Source organism: Neofelis nebulosa, chromosome 3 (assembly GCF_028018385.1).
Source record: "Neofelis nebulosa isolate mNeoNeb1 chromosome 3, mNeoNeb1.pri, whole genome shotgun sequence".
In the NCBI taxonomy this organism is placed as follows: domain Eukaryota; kingdom Metazoa; phylum Chordata; class Mammalia; order Carnivora; family Felidae; genus Neofelis; species Neofelis nebulosa.
In genome coordinates this window covers 178,746,385-178,764,124 of record NC_080784.1, presented here as the reverse complement: position 1 = coordinate 178,764,124, position 17,740 = coordinate 178,746,385, and positions in this window count along the sequence as shown.

Sequence of the window (17,740 nt, the reverse complement as noted above, 5' to 3'; positions counted from 1 at the left end):
GAGCATAAAACATCACAAATTCCTTGCAGATTTCAGCTAAGATAGTATGAATAAAATAATAACTTCCAGTTTATGAGGAGTTTACTACTTAAAAATAAAAAAAAATTCAATACTCTGAACCTGGAAAATTTGAATTCAATTGATTTCTTTTCTCCCTCACTCTCCTGTATGGTAAAATAAAACCATCCAAGAAACACTCTGACCCAAGCAGAAAAATCTTTATTTCATTTCCAGAAAGGAAAAGGGTATTATACTTCAGATATAATTGTACCTGAACTATGTTCAAACTAAGTTTTAGTTACTTTGATTTTGGAAAAGATTTTGCAAATTTCTTGTGTGTCTGTTTGAATGTGTGCTTGTGTGTGTGTGTAAAAATGGGAATAAGTCTATTTTTGAAATAAATGTTGTGTGCCTTTTAGTTTGAAAGTTTAAACCCAGAAGAGATGTTACGTTAATTAAGCCTAAATTTATTTGACTAGTAAAATCTCTCTGGTTACAAATTTATCTATTAATATTCTTACCTTGGTTTATATTACTATCTTTTATTATCCTGTGATGGTCAGTCTTTGGAAATGTATATAAGGTATTATATTATATATTATATATACATTATTGTTCTTATCCTTCACTGAAGAATCTCTATTAATTTTGAGATGTCTCATTCTTGATTGCATAATTACCATCATGTACTATATAATAGCTAACACATTAAATAAAACACATGAAATAAAACTTAATATTGACAGAGATTATGCTAAAAATCATACTGTAGGGGGTAATTTCTAAAACAATTATAAATGACATACTCAAGGACTATACTGAAATGGTCAGATAATCAGATATGCTAACAGTGAATAAAGTATTCTCTGAAAGAAAGACAATAAACTCAGATGTTGCATATCCTGGAAATCTGCACTCGACATTTGAGGTCGTAAAGACCGAGACATTGTATGAAGACAGTCAGATCTCAAGGAAGATAAACATGAATAAGTGAATAAAGTTTGCAAATTACATAAAGAATTTCAAAACTTAACCCAACTGTCCTTTTCTAGCAAATAATCACTGGCTAGAGGTGAGTTCACACCTCTCTTAAAGGGACATGTTATTACCCATAATGGGCACAGTGTGAGCTTCAACAAATCATTAACTACTTGTGGAATACCTTCTTTTCTCCATCTATAAATTCTCTTATCAAACCAGGCTTGTAATGAATCAAGGAGCTAATTATTAGCAGCTGCATTGCAGCTGTGATGTTACTGGTTTTGGAGGAACAAAGAGAGCAAGGACTTCTCAAGGATCCAGAAATAGAACTTTTTATCAGTTTGGCACTGAACAAGAGAGGGGCAATCAGCTCAGGATTGCTTTTATAATACTGACTGTGCAGCTTGCATTATGTGCATTTATAGATCTCAGACTACTTAGACCACGGTTGGTAATTTAGAGCATATTCTTCAACACAAAAATAGGGGAAATAAAGATAAGAGAAGTTAAGTAAATTTCCCATTATCATACAGTTAATCATTGCTGACTCCAAACTTGAATGAGCACTTTCTGAATCTGAGATCAGGAGTCATTGTCATAGATCTTGTTATCTTTGAGAGCCTTTAACATATTGATCTGCCAACCCAATCCTTTCATTCAGTATTTATTTATTCAGTGAATAATATTTGAATATCACTGTGTGTCTCTCAATTCTGCTTTATCTTTTTCAATTTACTTCAGAACATATAGTTAAGCTATAATCAAGGAAATATGTATTTTGCTAGATTTTTCTAGTTTATCAAAATCCCTGGGATGTATGCAAATGTTTGTATACAATTTATTTATATGTAGACATATATGTAATTATGAATATATAAGATATAGGTAAGTAGAGAGGTTGATAGATAGTATTAGCCTTATCATGATTGGTAATACTCTAGTCATATATTTTATGTGTCATTTATTCATTCAATATGAATGTCTAGTATGTTCCTACATCTGTGATAATTCTACAAGCATTTTATTATTGTTATTATTATGCATGCCATCTACAATTTGTAATAAAATGGCTCTTTCTTTAAGGCCTTCATAGTTTATTGATGCAATTTACCACACACACACACACACACACACACACACACACACACACACAGATAGAGAAGTAAATGCTAGAGATGTGTACCAAGTGTGAGAATACTAAGCTGTCGAAATAAGGTGTACATAGAAAAAAATACATACTGGTCAAAAGAGATATTAAACATCACATTCTAATAGTATATTTTTTCTTATTTAATAGCCTTTTTAGAACTCATGACAGTATAGCCATTTTACTAATTAGATCAATAGGATCACATCGATTTCAGAGCTACAATAGCTAGGGGAGAAATGAAAGTGTATAAGCCAGTAGGAATTATCCATTTAAAACAGAAACTTTAAAAGGATAGCATGATTCATACACTCTTAATCTCCTCTCCCAAAATAAAGCGATGATTAGATCATTTGGGAGCGTTTGAACATGGGGGTGGAGGGGGTGGGGGAGAGACTAGACAGTTGGAGTCTGCTCACTGCACCGCTATGTAGCAGCAGGGATGCTCCCAGGCTGCTCATGGGGATAATTATCACCTCTGAGGGAGCAGTATTTCCGGAAATGATGTTCATCATCAGATAAAAGGGGAGGGCCCCTCACACACATCCTATTTCAAGCTATAAAGTACTTTTGTTTTCAGAAGAAGCGGTTATGAATTAAGGCCCACTGCTGTTCAAATAATTAGGATTTGTGGTGTTTAAGAATTACCTCCATTAAAGAAGTAAAATGGTATTAATAGTGCGGCAGCAAGCTGTGAAATATAGAAACATTACTTCCGAAGACAGCTGTTCCACTGCTGTTAAAATATGCAAACTTCCCTGGGAAAAAAATTGCTTTTTTCTAGTCAATCAGTGCCTGGCTAGCAAACAGCAATATATGAGAGAAATAACAGCCCCTTAGAATTGAGAGTTCTTTTGAGCTATTGACACAATTATGGCACAATCTAAATCACTAAAGGAGCAAAGAATCATTTTGGGATCAAGGAATCAAAGAGTGGAAATAAAGTGATCAACACACAAAGGTGTATTAAGAGAATGAGAAGAAAATAGCAATTCACAAGGTAAGTTCACCTGGGACCCAAAGGCTTCTGACTTACTGGATAAACAGCAAGTTTTAATGTGATTCATATAGGGATAATACTTGCATAAATGAAAGTAAGTTTTGTTTATTCAGCCATCAGTAACATTAATTGGGCTCCACATGTCAGGTTTTGAGCTTACGAAATTAATGTGAAGATATGGGAATCCCTTAAATTGAGAATTATGCTTTGGCATAAGTTGTGATGATGACAAATTGAGGCAACATTGGGGGAGAAATACCTACAGATTCTAACAACTTCTTTTTGCCTATCTTCCACCTTTCAAGATGCTTAATAAAATCAATACATAATTTCCGAAGAATGTTTTCTACGGCTATATAGTGCTTCGTCAAGGGAATCAGAATATCAGCCGTATTATAAGATTTGAAGATTTTTATGTTACATTTCAAATCACATATAAAGATAAAATAGTATGTTTTCTTGCAAAAGGACTTCAGTGAAAGAGAGTGTAAGTTTTGCATTGTTAGTGATCAGCAAATCCCAATCTATATAAATCCCTTCGAATAAAATTCTTAAAAAAAAGACTTTAAAAATATGTGTGGATAATGAAAACAGGAAAAAAGGGAGGGTGAGAGGAAATTATATAAAGAAAGAGAATGAGGGCACAGGCAGCTTAGATAAAGGCAAAGAAAATAAGAGCACAATAGAAGTTTAACACATTGAGCAAAGGGCTGTGTAAGAAAAGTCTGGATAGATCATGCTAGGCTCTGAGGAGGACATGAAGAGGCAGTAAGTAATGTATATTTTGAGGAGAGCCCAGAGTCTATTTTGTGCTCTAGATGATGAACTTGGTGTTAGAGCACCGAGTATAAAAACCTCTTCCATAATTTTAAACTAACTAATGGCAGAGAGGCTGAACTTTATGTCTGAGGACACGAATGGGCTGGCATCCCTAAAATGCCAAACCTGTTCTATTTTCCTTAGGCAATTCTGTGTCCGTTTCTGCATCTGAAAATTAGAAATTTGAAGCAGATGACCAAGGAAGTGGTATGCTGGTAGGTGGATACTTTCTATTGCCATCAGAAAGTGATTTCTGACACAAAGGATAATAATTCTTTTTCCCTAAACAAGGTCTAATTTATTAATATTACTGACTTGGTGCATCTACAAATATAGTTCATACATAACTGAGTAAAATAAACCAATCTACATGACTAGGAATATTTCCAGACACAGTAACCTTCAGCGAATATGACTTAAGTAACAGACGAGATTGAATATTTGCAGTGCTATCTGTAAAGAACTAAATGTTTATAAAGTAAATATACATTCCAAGTATCTTAAGAGAAAAAGAGGAGTATATTCTCAGTAAGACTTCGCTGGAAGGTGATATGGTATATCACCTCTAAACTACATTTTGGTATTTGAACATTCCTAAAGTACTTTTTTTGTTGATTCTAAAATTATATTTTACGTAGAATTTTGGAAAAATGCCAAAAAATTAGATTTGCCATTATTTATTCTGTTTTCTTTAGTTCCACGCCACATTACATTTGAGAGCTTTTATTATTTTATTTCCCATTTTATTACCCTCTTTCAGACCATAGCTACTTAAACTTTCATTTCCATAGTCCTTATAACACTTAAATTGAACCCATTTCTATGCCCTGATTCTTTTGCCTCATGAAACCACTTCTTTTTTATCTATTTATTATTTTGATTTTTTAGAAATCGTTATAATTGGGACAGAAGAATCTTTGATTATAGATGTTAAGAGTCTGATCAAAAAATATTGGACCTTAAATGATTAAGTCAACATTCTTTTATGTATATCAAACTTTTGTGAATCTGATTTTGTTAATTCTACTACCTGAGCCATTTGGTAAAAAGAAAAATGTAAATAATTTCTGGACCCATAAAACTCTATATTTACAATATCAACTATACCTCTAAATTAGGTATAGAAACCTAACCAGCCTGATTGTCTTATTTTAAATATCGGAATATATTCATTTTATTTCTTTGAATGTTAATTTCTCAGATAATTGGTTTTAAGTTTTGAGTCTTTTTATTTAAATGTACACACTGAACACACATGCAGACCTTCAACTGGACTGGTCCCCATCACTTGGCTTGTACTTGGTGCTATAACCTGTACTTTGCTAATTGAGTCAGTCTAATCTGATTGGTTAGATTAGAAAGTCTGTGCCTTTCAGGTTGCTGAAGACGATGATGATTTTCCACTTGAAGAAATCAGATTGTAAATAGGATTTCTAAAGGCATAATTCACATGGAGGGATATATTTTCTTTCTTTTATTTCTTAAAGTAATACGTGAAGTATATGGTCAGCAAGTATTTACTTAGAATAGTTTACTGCTCTTGAATATGTGAATGTGTTTATTGACATTGTTTGTATGCCAAGCTTCTTAATGGGTGAAAATAAGTCTGAGGCAGTCTTCTTCTTCTTTTGTTTTGTTTTTTTTTTTAAATCTTACTCTTTTTAGACCTATGTGCTGAAGCATGAGCTTAATTAAGAACGTATAATATAGAGTCTCAATTTATATTACACTTGCCAACTTTGGTCTGCAAATCAGGATATTGGATTTATTTTTGCTCTTGTTTCTCTGATGTTCTTTACTTGGTCACAAAGTTTAGATAGATCTACTCCCTCTCCATTCTCAACATGATGCACAGTACGTTGTTATATGTGGGAAAAAAATATCTTCTCAGCCATGACTTTCTACCTGCATTAGGAGAAAGTATTCCTTGTTCCTGACCTTATGACCTCTTGGAAGATTATTAAATTCCACAAAACTACAAAAATTAGTTCTAAAACACACACATTAGTCAGTTCACTTGAGGATACCCATGTTGACTCATGTATATGTTACTAAATAATCCCCTAAACATTCTTAGTAGAAGTTACCCTCTCTGTGTCTGAATGAAATCTCTTAAGCTCAAGAAAAATCATTCAAGAACTTGCAAAAGTACAAAGAGAAATAAGGAGTAATTAGAAAATAAACCGATTTCTTCCCCTAACATTTTTTAAACATCCTTGTGAATTTTTAACCAACATTTTATCTAAAGTCACAGTATGTAAAAGCACAGTGTTTGTTTTCAGTCAGAAGCATTGGAAATAATTTTTTTTCTTAAAAAAATTTTTTCTTAAAAATCGAAATCCAACATGGAAACTCTATCTGATGATATTTAGGACTTTTCAAGCCCTTTGTTTTTCTTTGTGCTTTACTCTCAAGAAGCATTAATAATTACACAGAGTATTTTCATTTTAACTTTATAATTTCACTGCTTGTGCTTCTTACTATTGATTTTATTCACACATGCAACAGCAACCTTACTTCAAAATTATATGAAATTCAAAATCCCAGCCTTAGTTTTTCAATCTATTTTAAAGACTTCTTAATTTCTATTACTATTTTAAAAGATCAGATTAACTTAAAATTTTTATTTCATAAAATATCTACAGTGCTTATATTTGGCATCATAAAATTGCAGAAAAAATAGTTAAACAATTTAATACGTGAAAAAGGTCAATAAAATATTGATGAAACAAATTGCAATAACTTCAAAGTTTAAAAAGTAATTCCAGGAAATGATATGTTACTAAGAATTCCTTAAACTCGTTAATTGAAAAATCTATGATTGGTGTAGTTAGTTGCTTTAGCTGCTGACTGAATCCTTCTATAGCAAACATAGACTCATGAAGCATACATTTTAATTTTTAATTGATCTCTATGATTTTAAACTCTTCAAATAAAAAGGTATCTTTATAATCTCTCTTTCACCATTTAAACAGGATACTGCAGAGTTCTTCATGTAAGATTCTTAGCAAAATATTAGTATCTTACTAAACAACTATATTATTTGTTTACAAAGTAGTATTTTCATTAATTTACCTTCCTAAAATTTCTGCAAGTTTTGTCATTAATATTGTAATACACAATGTAAAGTCCTTGCTACTCATCTCCTTTCAAACCTACATGTCCCTAAAATTATCAACATGTTCTTTTCCTTTTGCTTTCTGATTATAAATTGGTCAGTCATTTTCTGAGCTCATAATTTCCTGTTACTACAAAGACATCCAACTTCATTCAGCATACCAAATTATCACTGTTTTCTGAACTCTACTTTTAGCTGGAAGTTCATTTGTTCAAGTGACTACAAGCTCAAATTTCACTAAATATATTTTGTTATTCTCTAAAATGGTAACCATTTTGTCAGTCTCTGATAAATTTCCGTCTGGTTACCCCTGCCCATGTTGCTAGTATCTCATATTTTAGATCACACCTGTAGGTTATGGCAGGCAGCACACCAATTCTAGTACAAAATTTTATAACAGTGAGGTTAATGTAAGTTATGCTGCATTGACTCTCAACCCAAATCACTGTGGCTAAAACAACAATATTTCATTTCCTGCTCCCTATATAACCAACATTAGCAAAGGGGCTCTGTTCATCTTAAAGAATCAAGGCTGACGTAGATATCATGTGTCAGTGATGCTTCCGTAATTATCATAGAAAAGAGAAAAGGGTGCGGTTAATGGTAAACAAATCCTGAAAGTTTCTATCTAGAAGTGCAAAATGTCACTCCTGCTACTGTTTTATTAACTAAAACCACAGAAAACATTGTCACACCTAACTACAAAGGACAGGTAAGCACAATTCAGCTCTGAGCCCATTAAGAAGGGAGAACTGGAATGTTTAAGAACATCTTTAGTGTTCATCACGGAAAATAATAATAAATAATAATAATAATGTCTTCGGAGGAGGGTCAGGGAAGTTTTCTATGAAGAAGTCATAATTAAATGGATATTTGAAAAGTATGCTAATTAAGGTAAGAAAAAAGTGGGGAAAGAATTTTACAGAGAAAAACTACTGACAAAACTCTGTGGGAAGGAATATGCTGCTTTGGAACAAAAGAAACCAAGTGTGGCTATGAGGCAAAAAGAGAAATGTCCAAATGGAAGTCATGTTAAGGGTTTTTGTCTTAAGAAGAAAAGGAGGTTATTGAAGTGCAACGGTAATGACAAAAAGAATGAAATATTTAGGAATAAACTTAACCAAGGATAGAAAAGACTTGTATGCTGAAAATAACAAAATACTGCTGAAGAAAAGTAAAGAAGACACAAGTAAATAGAAAGACATCCATGTTCATGGATTGGAGAACTTAATATTGGTAAGATGCCAATATTACCCAAACTGATCTACAAATTCCACACAATCTTTATCACAATCCCAAAGGCATTTTTACAGAATAGAAAATTTTATTCTAAAATTTACATGGAATCTAAGGGATGCTGAATAGCCAAAACAATCTTGAAAAATAACAACAAAATTATATGTCTCACCCTTCCTGATTTCAAAATTTATTACAAAGTCATGGTGATCCAAATGGTACTGGCATTAAGCCAGACATATAGACCAGTAGAATAGAATAAAGAGCTCAGAAATAAACTCTTAAAATGGTCAAGGGGTTTTTGACAAGGGTATGAGACCATTCAATGGAGAAAGGATTGTCTTTTCAACAAATGGTGCTGGGAAAACCGGATATCCACATACACAAAAATGAAATTATACACCTATTGTACACCAGATAGAAAAATTAACTCAAAATGGATCAAAAACCTAACTGTCAGAGCTAAACCTATAAAACTCTTAAAAACAGAGGCAACAACTCAATTTAAAACTGAGCACAGGTCTTGAGTAGAGATTTATCTAAAGAAGATATGCAAATGGCCAATAAACACATGGAGAGATACTTAACACCAAAAATCACTAAGGAAATACAAAACTAAACCAAAATGAGATACTACTTCATGCCCATTAGAATAGTTATTAGAAAAAAAAAAGTCAGAAAATAACAAGTATTGACACAGATGTGGAAAAATCGGAAACCTTGTACATTGCTGATATGAAATGTAGCAGTTACTGTGGAATACTATGTGGCAATTCCACAAAAAATGCAAACATAGAAATATCATATGATCCAGCAATTCCACTTCCAGGTATATACCCAAAATAATTGAAAGCAGGAACACAAACAAATATTTGTATACTCTTGATCATAGTAAGACTATTCAAAATAGCCAAGATGTAGAAGCAACCCAAGTGTCTATTGATGGATGAATGGGTAAACAAAATATGGCATATATACAATGGAATATTATTCAGCTTAAAAAGGAAGAAGATTTTGATACTACAACACAAACAAATCTTGAAGATATAGGTGATAGGAATAAAGCCAGACACTAAAGCACAGATACTTTGTGATTCTATGTAGATGAGTTAAGTAGAGTCTGTATATTCATAAAGACAAAATGTGGAATGGTGGCTCCTGGAAGCTTTGGGGAGGAGAATGAAGAATTAGAATTTATTTTAATAACTTCTTTTATTATTATTATTATTTATTTTGAGAGATAGAGAACAAGCAGGGGAGGGGCAGAGAGAGAGGGAGACAGAATCCCAAGCAGGCTCTGTGCTGACAGCGCAATGCGGGGCTTGAATTAACGAACCACAAGATGGTGACCTGAGGCAAAATCAAGAGTGGGACGCTTAACTGACTGAGCCACTCAGGTGCCCTGAGGAATTGAAATTTAATGAGTACAGAGTTTCAGCTGGGAAAGATAGAAAAGTTGTGGAGATGGATGGTGGTGATAGTTGTGCAATAATGTGAATGTAATGTCACAAAACTGTATGTTTAAAAATGGTCAAAAGGATAAATTTTATGCTATGTATATGTAACCATAATTATTATTTAAAAATGAGAGCAGCATATCTTACTTTCCTACTTCTAAATAATTATTGACACTATGTTTTTAAAAACAATTTCTATGAAAATTATATTTCTTTTGTTTAATTACTTTACTGATGTATGATTGACGTACAAAAAGCTATACATATTTACTATACACAATTTGATGAGTTTGGATATAAGTGGACATCATTGAGGCCACCACCACACTTTATGCCATAAACACATCCATCACCTCTAAAAGTTTTCACCTGCCCCCTTTATCTGTTATCATTATTAGTGTGTGTGTGTGTGTGTATGTGTGTGTGAAAGAGAGAGCACGGTAATGAGAGAGAGAAGTAGAGGAAGAGAGAGAGAGGAGGACACTCAACATAAGATCTACTCTCGGCAAATGTTTCTATAAAATACAGCATTATTAACTACCGGCATTATGCTCTACAGTAGGTCTTTAGGGTCTATTCATCTCACATAACTGAAACCTTGTGCCCTTTGACTCCTATCTTCTTGTTTTCCCTCTCTCAGCCCCTGGAAACCACTAGGGGCTGGGAAATTCACTGCTCTTATGAATTTGACTATTTTAATTTCTTTCTCTGCCCTCAGAATTTATATATCAAAATATATGTCCAATTTTGATATTTTTATTTATTTTTAGTCATGATTTGTCTTCATTATTTTGTAAGTTCTGTCTCTGGAAGCCAATTCTGAAAATACTCAGGCAAAATGATACATGTGTGCCTCCCACACGCAATCATGCACGAACACACACATACACACACACACACGTGCACTTGCACAGTAAGTTAGGAAATTGAAGCCAACAAAATTGTTTTGGTTGACTAATTTTTATATATAAGTACATATTTTGATGAATACTTAGCATATTGATTTTACAGAATCTTCAACTATTTGATGCAAAGTATAATTTAAAAAAAAATGTTTGTGCCTCTGAAATCACTTTTTTATGACAGAAGAGAAGTGTACATACCTTCAGATCAAATGGCACTAAAATATTACATATTTTATGAATTAAGGTCACCGCTATTGCTGGCTATTTGATTTCTCCATTGAGCCCTATAAAATGTCAGTTTATGAAATGAAATGGAGTTACTACAAATGGACAAAGACAATCTAGCAATCAGAAGACACAAGGTTTGGGGCCATTGCATACATTCATCAGGAGAATAGCTCTGAATATTTTGCAAACAATTATTTATATTTAGGAAAAGACAGAAATGTTATTTAGTATACCATGATACACACCAGAGAATTTATAATTAGTTTTAGGAACATTCCACAAGAAATTATGTATTTTTTTAAAGATTATAATTTAAAATTTTTACCTTTTCTAATTAGGAAAATTTGCTCATTCCAGAAATAGGCATGTACATATGATACCAAGGAAGTCATATGTTTTTCTATTTTATGGTGCAAGTTTTAGCTTAATGCTTAGGGTAAAATTTCAAAGTTAAACACATAAACAAGTAAAAGAAAAAGTTTCACTTCAGTAAGAAGTGAAATCTATTTAACTTTGTAACAGTATTGTGTGAGTATATTAAAAAGTTGAGACACATTTGTAAATTTGGCCTACCCTCTCATCTGATTCTTGCATGTCTCTGGTATAAGCACATTACATTAAAACAAAGTAACATTGAAATAAGCAAGGAAAAATATTGTTGCAGTTTTGTATTTGATTTCTATTTCTGCCATAACAAATTAACTAATTTAGTGGCTTAAAGTAACGCAAATCAATTATTATCTTACAGTTCTGTTAGAAGTCTGACTTGTGGGTTAAAACTATTGTGTCAGTAGCGTTGAATTCCTTTATGGAGGCTCTTTGAGATCCATTTAAATGCCTTGTCTAGGTCAATAGGCTTCCCACATTCCTAGGTTAGTGGCCTTCTTTCTCCATCATGAAGCCAGCTATGTTGAATCTGTGAATTTAGTCAGGAAAGGTCTTCCTGTTTTAAGGAGTCATGTGATTAGTTTGGGTTTATCTAGATAATCCAGGATAATTTTCCCATCTCAAGGACTTTAACCACAGCACACTCGCAAAGAGACTTTTGCCATGTAAGGTAAGATATCCCCTGATTTCTTGGATAAGAGTGTGGGCAGCATAAGGAGCGATTATTTTGCCAACCTCAAGTTGTTTCTTAATTATATTTTTATGAAAAAAAAGCATAATATCTTGAGAATGGTAATTTTGTCCTAATTAACTAGAATTATATGTAATATGTGTTATTTATTATATTTGTTTCCCTTCCATCTTCTACTTCAGTGAGTCTTTTTTTAAATTTTTTTTAACGTTTATTCATTTTTGAGAGACAGAGACAGAGTGCAAGTGGGGGAGGGGCAGAGAGAGAGGGAGACATAGAATCTGAAGCAGGCTCCAGTCTCTGAGCTATCAGCACAGAGCCCTATGCGGGGCTCCAACCCACAGACCGGGAGATCATGACCCAAGCTGAAGTTGTCTGCTTAACTGATTGAGCCACCCAGGCGCCCCTACTTCAATGATTCTTAAGCAATAGCAAGTTAATAATAAGCACACATATTCCTATGTTTAAAACACTTGTACAAAAAGAGTAAAAGTCCATCTTACTGCAAAAGAAGATTCCTTGGTGTATCTGTATCAGTGGTTAATATTCTATTTTTTATATAAAAATGTTAGTCGTCTTTATACTACCTTACATGTATGTCAGTCTATGTTCTGTAGTACACCCCTCCCCACACACACATACCCAGATTTTCTATACGTGATGAAGCAACCACCAGGACATTACACATGGATACAAATCAATTTATGGCATCAACACCTCTGTATGATCGAAATTAACTTGCATAGAATATTGTAAGATGAAAAATACTATAGAAAGGAAAGGACATGACAAGGACAAAAGAAACCAGGAGTCAATGGCCAGGAAAAGGAAATAGGTTTTCAATAGGTGGTCAGGACAAGATGTATTAAAATGTAAATGATTCAGCAAAGTCTTAGAGGGAAAGGAATTAACCTGTAAGATAGGAAGGGGAGGGAAATATCAACAGTAGGATGATGAATTTTGGGAGCAAAGAGTGCTTGCCTTTTCAGTAAAACCAATCAGTTGGAACATCCAGGTATCATTGATCAATAACAATATGTTATTTAAATCAGAACTGTTTAAGGTATAAATTTTAAAAGCTGCCTATGTAGACTGCTTCCTATAAATCAGGAAAGCTGGATTAAACATTCCCTAAAAAGAGAAAATTATGGTGCATGGCTGACTCAGTAGGTAGAGCATGCAACTTGAGATCTTGGGGTTGTAAATTTGAGCCCCACGTTGTGGGTGGAGTTTACTTAAAAAAAAAGACAGTAGTAGATCTTTTAAAGTCATAAATTTATGATTTAGTTCGTCTCTAATAAATATAGACCTTTTACTTTTCTGTTTTGGAATGTTGGATTTTTAAGATCTTTCATATCTAAAATGTTATAATACACCTTTTTCTCAGCTGCTCAGAATCTACTCAAGATACATCGCGACCGGCGCGACAAACACAGAGGTCAGGGTCCTGAGGGTAGGGGGATGCAAGAAAAAAGAGAGAGAAGAGAAAGTTTGGGAACAGGAGGGTCCTCTGGGCTGATGGTCCAAGTGACGGCTTTATTGTTGCTGTACACAATCTTTTATATCCAGACTCTTATGGGTCAGGCCATGCTAAGAATAAACAGGTTTCACATAATCGCTGCTGCCAACCAAAACATATAGTTCTGTGTTTCTTGTGCATTTTCTAGACGGGTCACAACAAGACCTTGTTGATAAGATTGCTAGCAAAACACAATTCCCATGTTTGTTTCTAACTGACTCGGGGTAGAAAAAGGGAGGTAGCATTACTGCCAACACCTGCAGACCACAGGCTTCAGGAATTAACTTTCTCAGCCTTGACAAGGCTTTCGTATGCCCTTGAAAGTGAGGGAATGGGAGGGGGAACCACCGTGTTGGCTAAGTCAACAGGGAACGTTGCTCGACCCAGTCTCAGCCTGGCGCCGGGCCGGCCTCCCACATGAATGGGAGGGGGAACCACCAGGTTGGCTGAGTCAACAGGGAACATTGCTCTACCAGGTCTCAGCCTGGCCTCGAGGCCCGGCCCCCCACAAAGATATATCCTGTACACTTAAGAGAAGTCATTAATAGCTCATGGTCAATGAGGAATAAGTTTTCATTTTTTTTAATGGAGTTCCCTCAAATTGAGCACAATGCTTTCTTATCAGAGCAGAGAAATATAGGGCAATTTCTTTTTGGGAGGAGAAGTGAATATAAATTCAATATATGTTTATTAAATATCTACTACATATAAAATATCATCAATCCATTACATATAATATAAACAAAAAGCAGTCCATCAAACATCCTGTTTTTACAGAACATATTTTATAAAGATATTATGTTGATAGTTTTCATTTACATTTCTGGTGCCTGACATGCTTTTTCAATAAAAGTTGCTCAAATGTATTCATGATACACTTCAGTGATTGTAATGACATTTAGCAATTTTATTGTTTTCTCACCACCCCCACCTTAGGCAAGTTGTGGCAGGTTGAAGTCTAATGATATATAAAGATAAATCTAGGATCAGTTGTCTCTTGAGGCCCCTTTCCAATCAAGTACAGTAATAATAATTACTTTGGTCTTAATTACAATGTTCTTTCCAGCCTACATAATTCATAGACAAATGAAGTGTTAAAATTTCTAGAACACTTACGTGCAAAGATTTTACTTGGCCCCCTTAAATTGCAAAAGCTGTGTCATTAGATGTTATTGCCAAAGTCACCTCCTCATGCAAAATATGAATGAAAATAAAAGGCAAATTTGTTTTCATTGCATGAATGTATCTCTGGCATTTCTCTAAGGTCTCCAGATGCCATTACTAATAAAGAGACGTTAAAGAATAATGAGATCAAGGCCCTCATATTTTGAATGATGAATAAAATTTATGTCTCAGAGATCACACAGGGCCAAAATTGTGTAAATACACACAAATCATTGCACAAACCATGTTTGTAATCCCTATTCTCATGCATGACCTGTGCACATAAATTTTAATCTTTTACTGGTATGAAGAAATCAATATTTGACAAGACTCTTTCCATGACAACTAAATCTTCTTATTTATTTTTCCCTGAATTGGAATGTATTATTAAAGTTTTAAGTGCTAAGTCCTTGAAAGATTTCTTTTATTTCTACAGATTTCTGAAAGGTTTTTGGCAAGCACACTAGTTTTAGTTGATTTCTAAACACAGCATTAATGCTGTTGCTGACTTAGAAAATATTTCCTTAGATACATTTTAGAAAATAATTTTACAGTTAGGTAATCTAATTGGCAAAAATAATATGGTAATATTTTACATTTATGATGAAACAGTGTAGCTGTAAACAATTTTAAGAATAAATACTCTTGGGGTGCCTGGGTGGCTCAGTTGGTTTAAGCGGCCGACTTCAGCTCAGGTCATGATCTCACGGTCCTTGAGTTCGAGCCCCGTGTAGGGCTCTGTGCTGACAGTTCAGAGCCTGGAGCCTGTTACAGATTCTGTGTCTCCCTCTCTCTGACCCTCCCCCGTTCATGCTCTGTTTCTCTCTGTCTCAGAAATAAATAAACGTTAAAAAAAGAGAGAATAAATACTCTCAATTTTAAAGGATAAATACTCTCAATTTTAAAGGATAAATACAATCTTTGGAGCACTCCCTAAAGTGTCTTGCATAGTGTGTCTAATAAGCAGCTTTATCTGGAAACACCAATCATCTTTACATGCATCTGTCTATATACAGAAGAACTCACACACATGTGAAGGCAAATTATTGTGTTTTAATAATCTTAGGTGAACAGAAGGAAAAAAGTAATCAGATAACTCACTTTTTCCTATTATGTATATATCTGGGTGTGAGAACAAAGATGAACAAAGATGAACAAAGATGTTCAAAGGTGAACATTTACTTCCTTCCAGATATGTATAGAAGCAGTCATATAAAAACAAATTTCAGTAGCTGTGCATTCCTTCCTTGTATTTTGTGAATATTACTGTTTTTCCTTGAGCAAAAACCACATACATGAATGTCTCATCACTGATCACACAGAATTGAATAGATTACACAAACCAGGAAATCGCAATGCCTGCACTGTGACAACAGTAAAGATCCTTCTCTTGGTTACAGAGTATCAGTAATATATGGGATTTATGCCACAGTGCTACTGATTTAAGTTTAATATCATTTATGCATTTACAAAATTATAACATCTTTCTGGTCACTCTCCTTGGTGCTAATGCAGTAGATCTACAGATAATTGGGAAAAAAAGTTAGTAGAATTATTCATATAATATATTGCTTCATTAAAAAAGAAATAAGCAAATGATAAATAGCATGAATTTTATCGAGGTATTTGAACATGTTTAAAAAAGAAGAATAGAAAATGCCAACAGCACATACTAACATTTCAAAGTTTGAATTACATACTTACACATATTCTTATGTCAATATATTTTGAAAGAATCCCTCTTATCTCCCTTTCCAAAACACTGTTCCTTATGTCACAGAATCCACAGGATTTTCTAATTCTTTAGACTATTTTGATTTAGGGAAGTTGGGTAGGATGTTGGATACAAAAGCCAAAGTTCAGATTATGTAATTTGAATTGGTTTTACTTTAATGATTATATTGTCATCTATATTTGGCACAAGGACAACATGTTTGGCAAAAACACAAGTAGCCATGAAAGCAGAGATATTTTGCATAAACATAAAAAGATTCCTTATTAAAATTTGAGCTTAAACCTCAGCAAAGATATTTTCATCAAGTATCATTTCATTTCTTATTATCCTAAATTAAAAAAAAATGATTTTATTTTATTTTTGAGAGAGACAGAGACAGGGACAAGAGGGGAAGGGGCAAAGAGAGAGGGAGACACAGAATCTGAAGCAGGCTTCAGGCCCTGAGCTGTCGGTACAGATCCTGACACGGGGCTCAAACTCACAGAGTGAAAGATCATGACCTGAGCCAAAGTCAGACACTTAACTGACTGAGCCACCCAGGTACCCCAACCCTAAACTTTTTTTAAAGCAACCAAATAAGCTACCGACTTTGGCTCAGGTCATGATCTCATGGTTCGTGGGTTTGAACCCCACATCTGGCTCTGTGCTGACTGACAACTCAGGGCCTGGAGCCTGCTTCTGATTCTGTGTCTCTCTTTCTCTGCCCCTGCTCACATTCTGTCTGTCTCTCTCTCTCCCAAAAATAAACATTACAATTTTTTTTTTAATTAAGTAAACACTTTGTATAACATTTCTTTTATTATAAGACAGTTTGAAGATATGGTGTATAGATTCTCGTGGAATCCTAAAATTTAGTCACCTTACAGGTTGATAAATCTCTACCTTATTTTTTAAATTTAAATCAGTCACTCATTTTTAAAAAATAAACTATACATAATCATACAAGTTAAAACAATAAAAATACATATAATCATTCAGAAGAAAATTGACATCATTTGTATTTCTACCAATTGTTAACTAATAACAATGTTATTGAGGAAAAATATGATGATTCCATAGTATTTAATACACATAATCATTAAAATGTTATAAATTTTCTTTAAATACTCTTCAGTTCTTGTAACTATTGATAGATATGAACACCTGACAAAAAACTAAAGAAAGAATCCTTATTTATAAAATTGGAAAACTGTGAAATTTGTATAAATGCAATTGATGACATTTTAATTTATATAATATATATGAAAAGATAAATTTTCATTTTTCATGAATTTTGCATATCTATGTTCATATACTGTATATTCTATTTTAAAAATGTTAAGTTGAGGGGCGCCTGGGTGGCGCAGTCGGTTA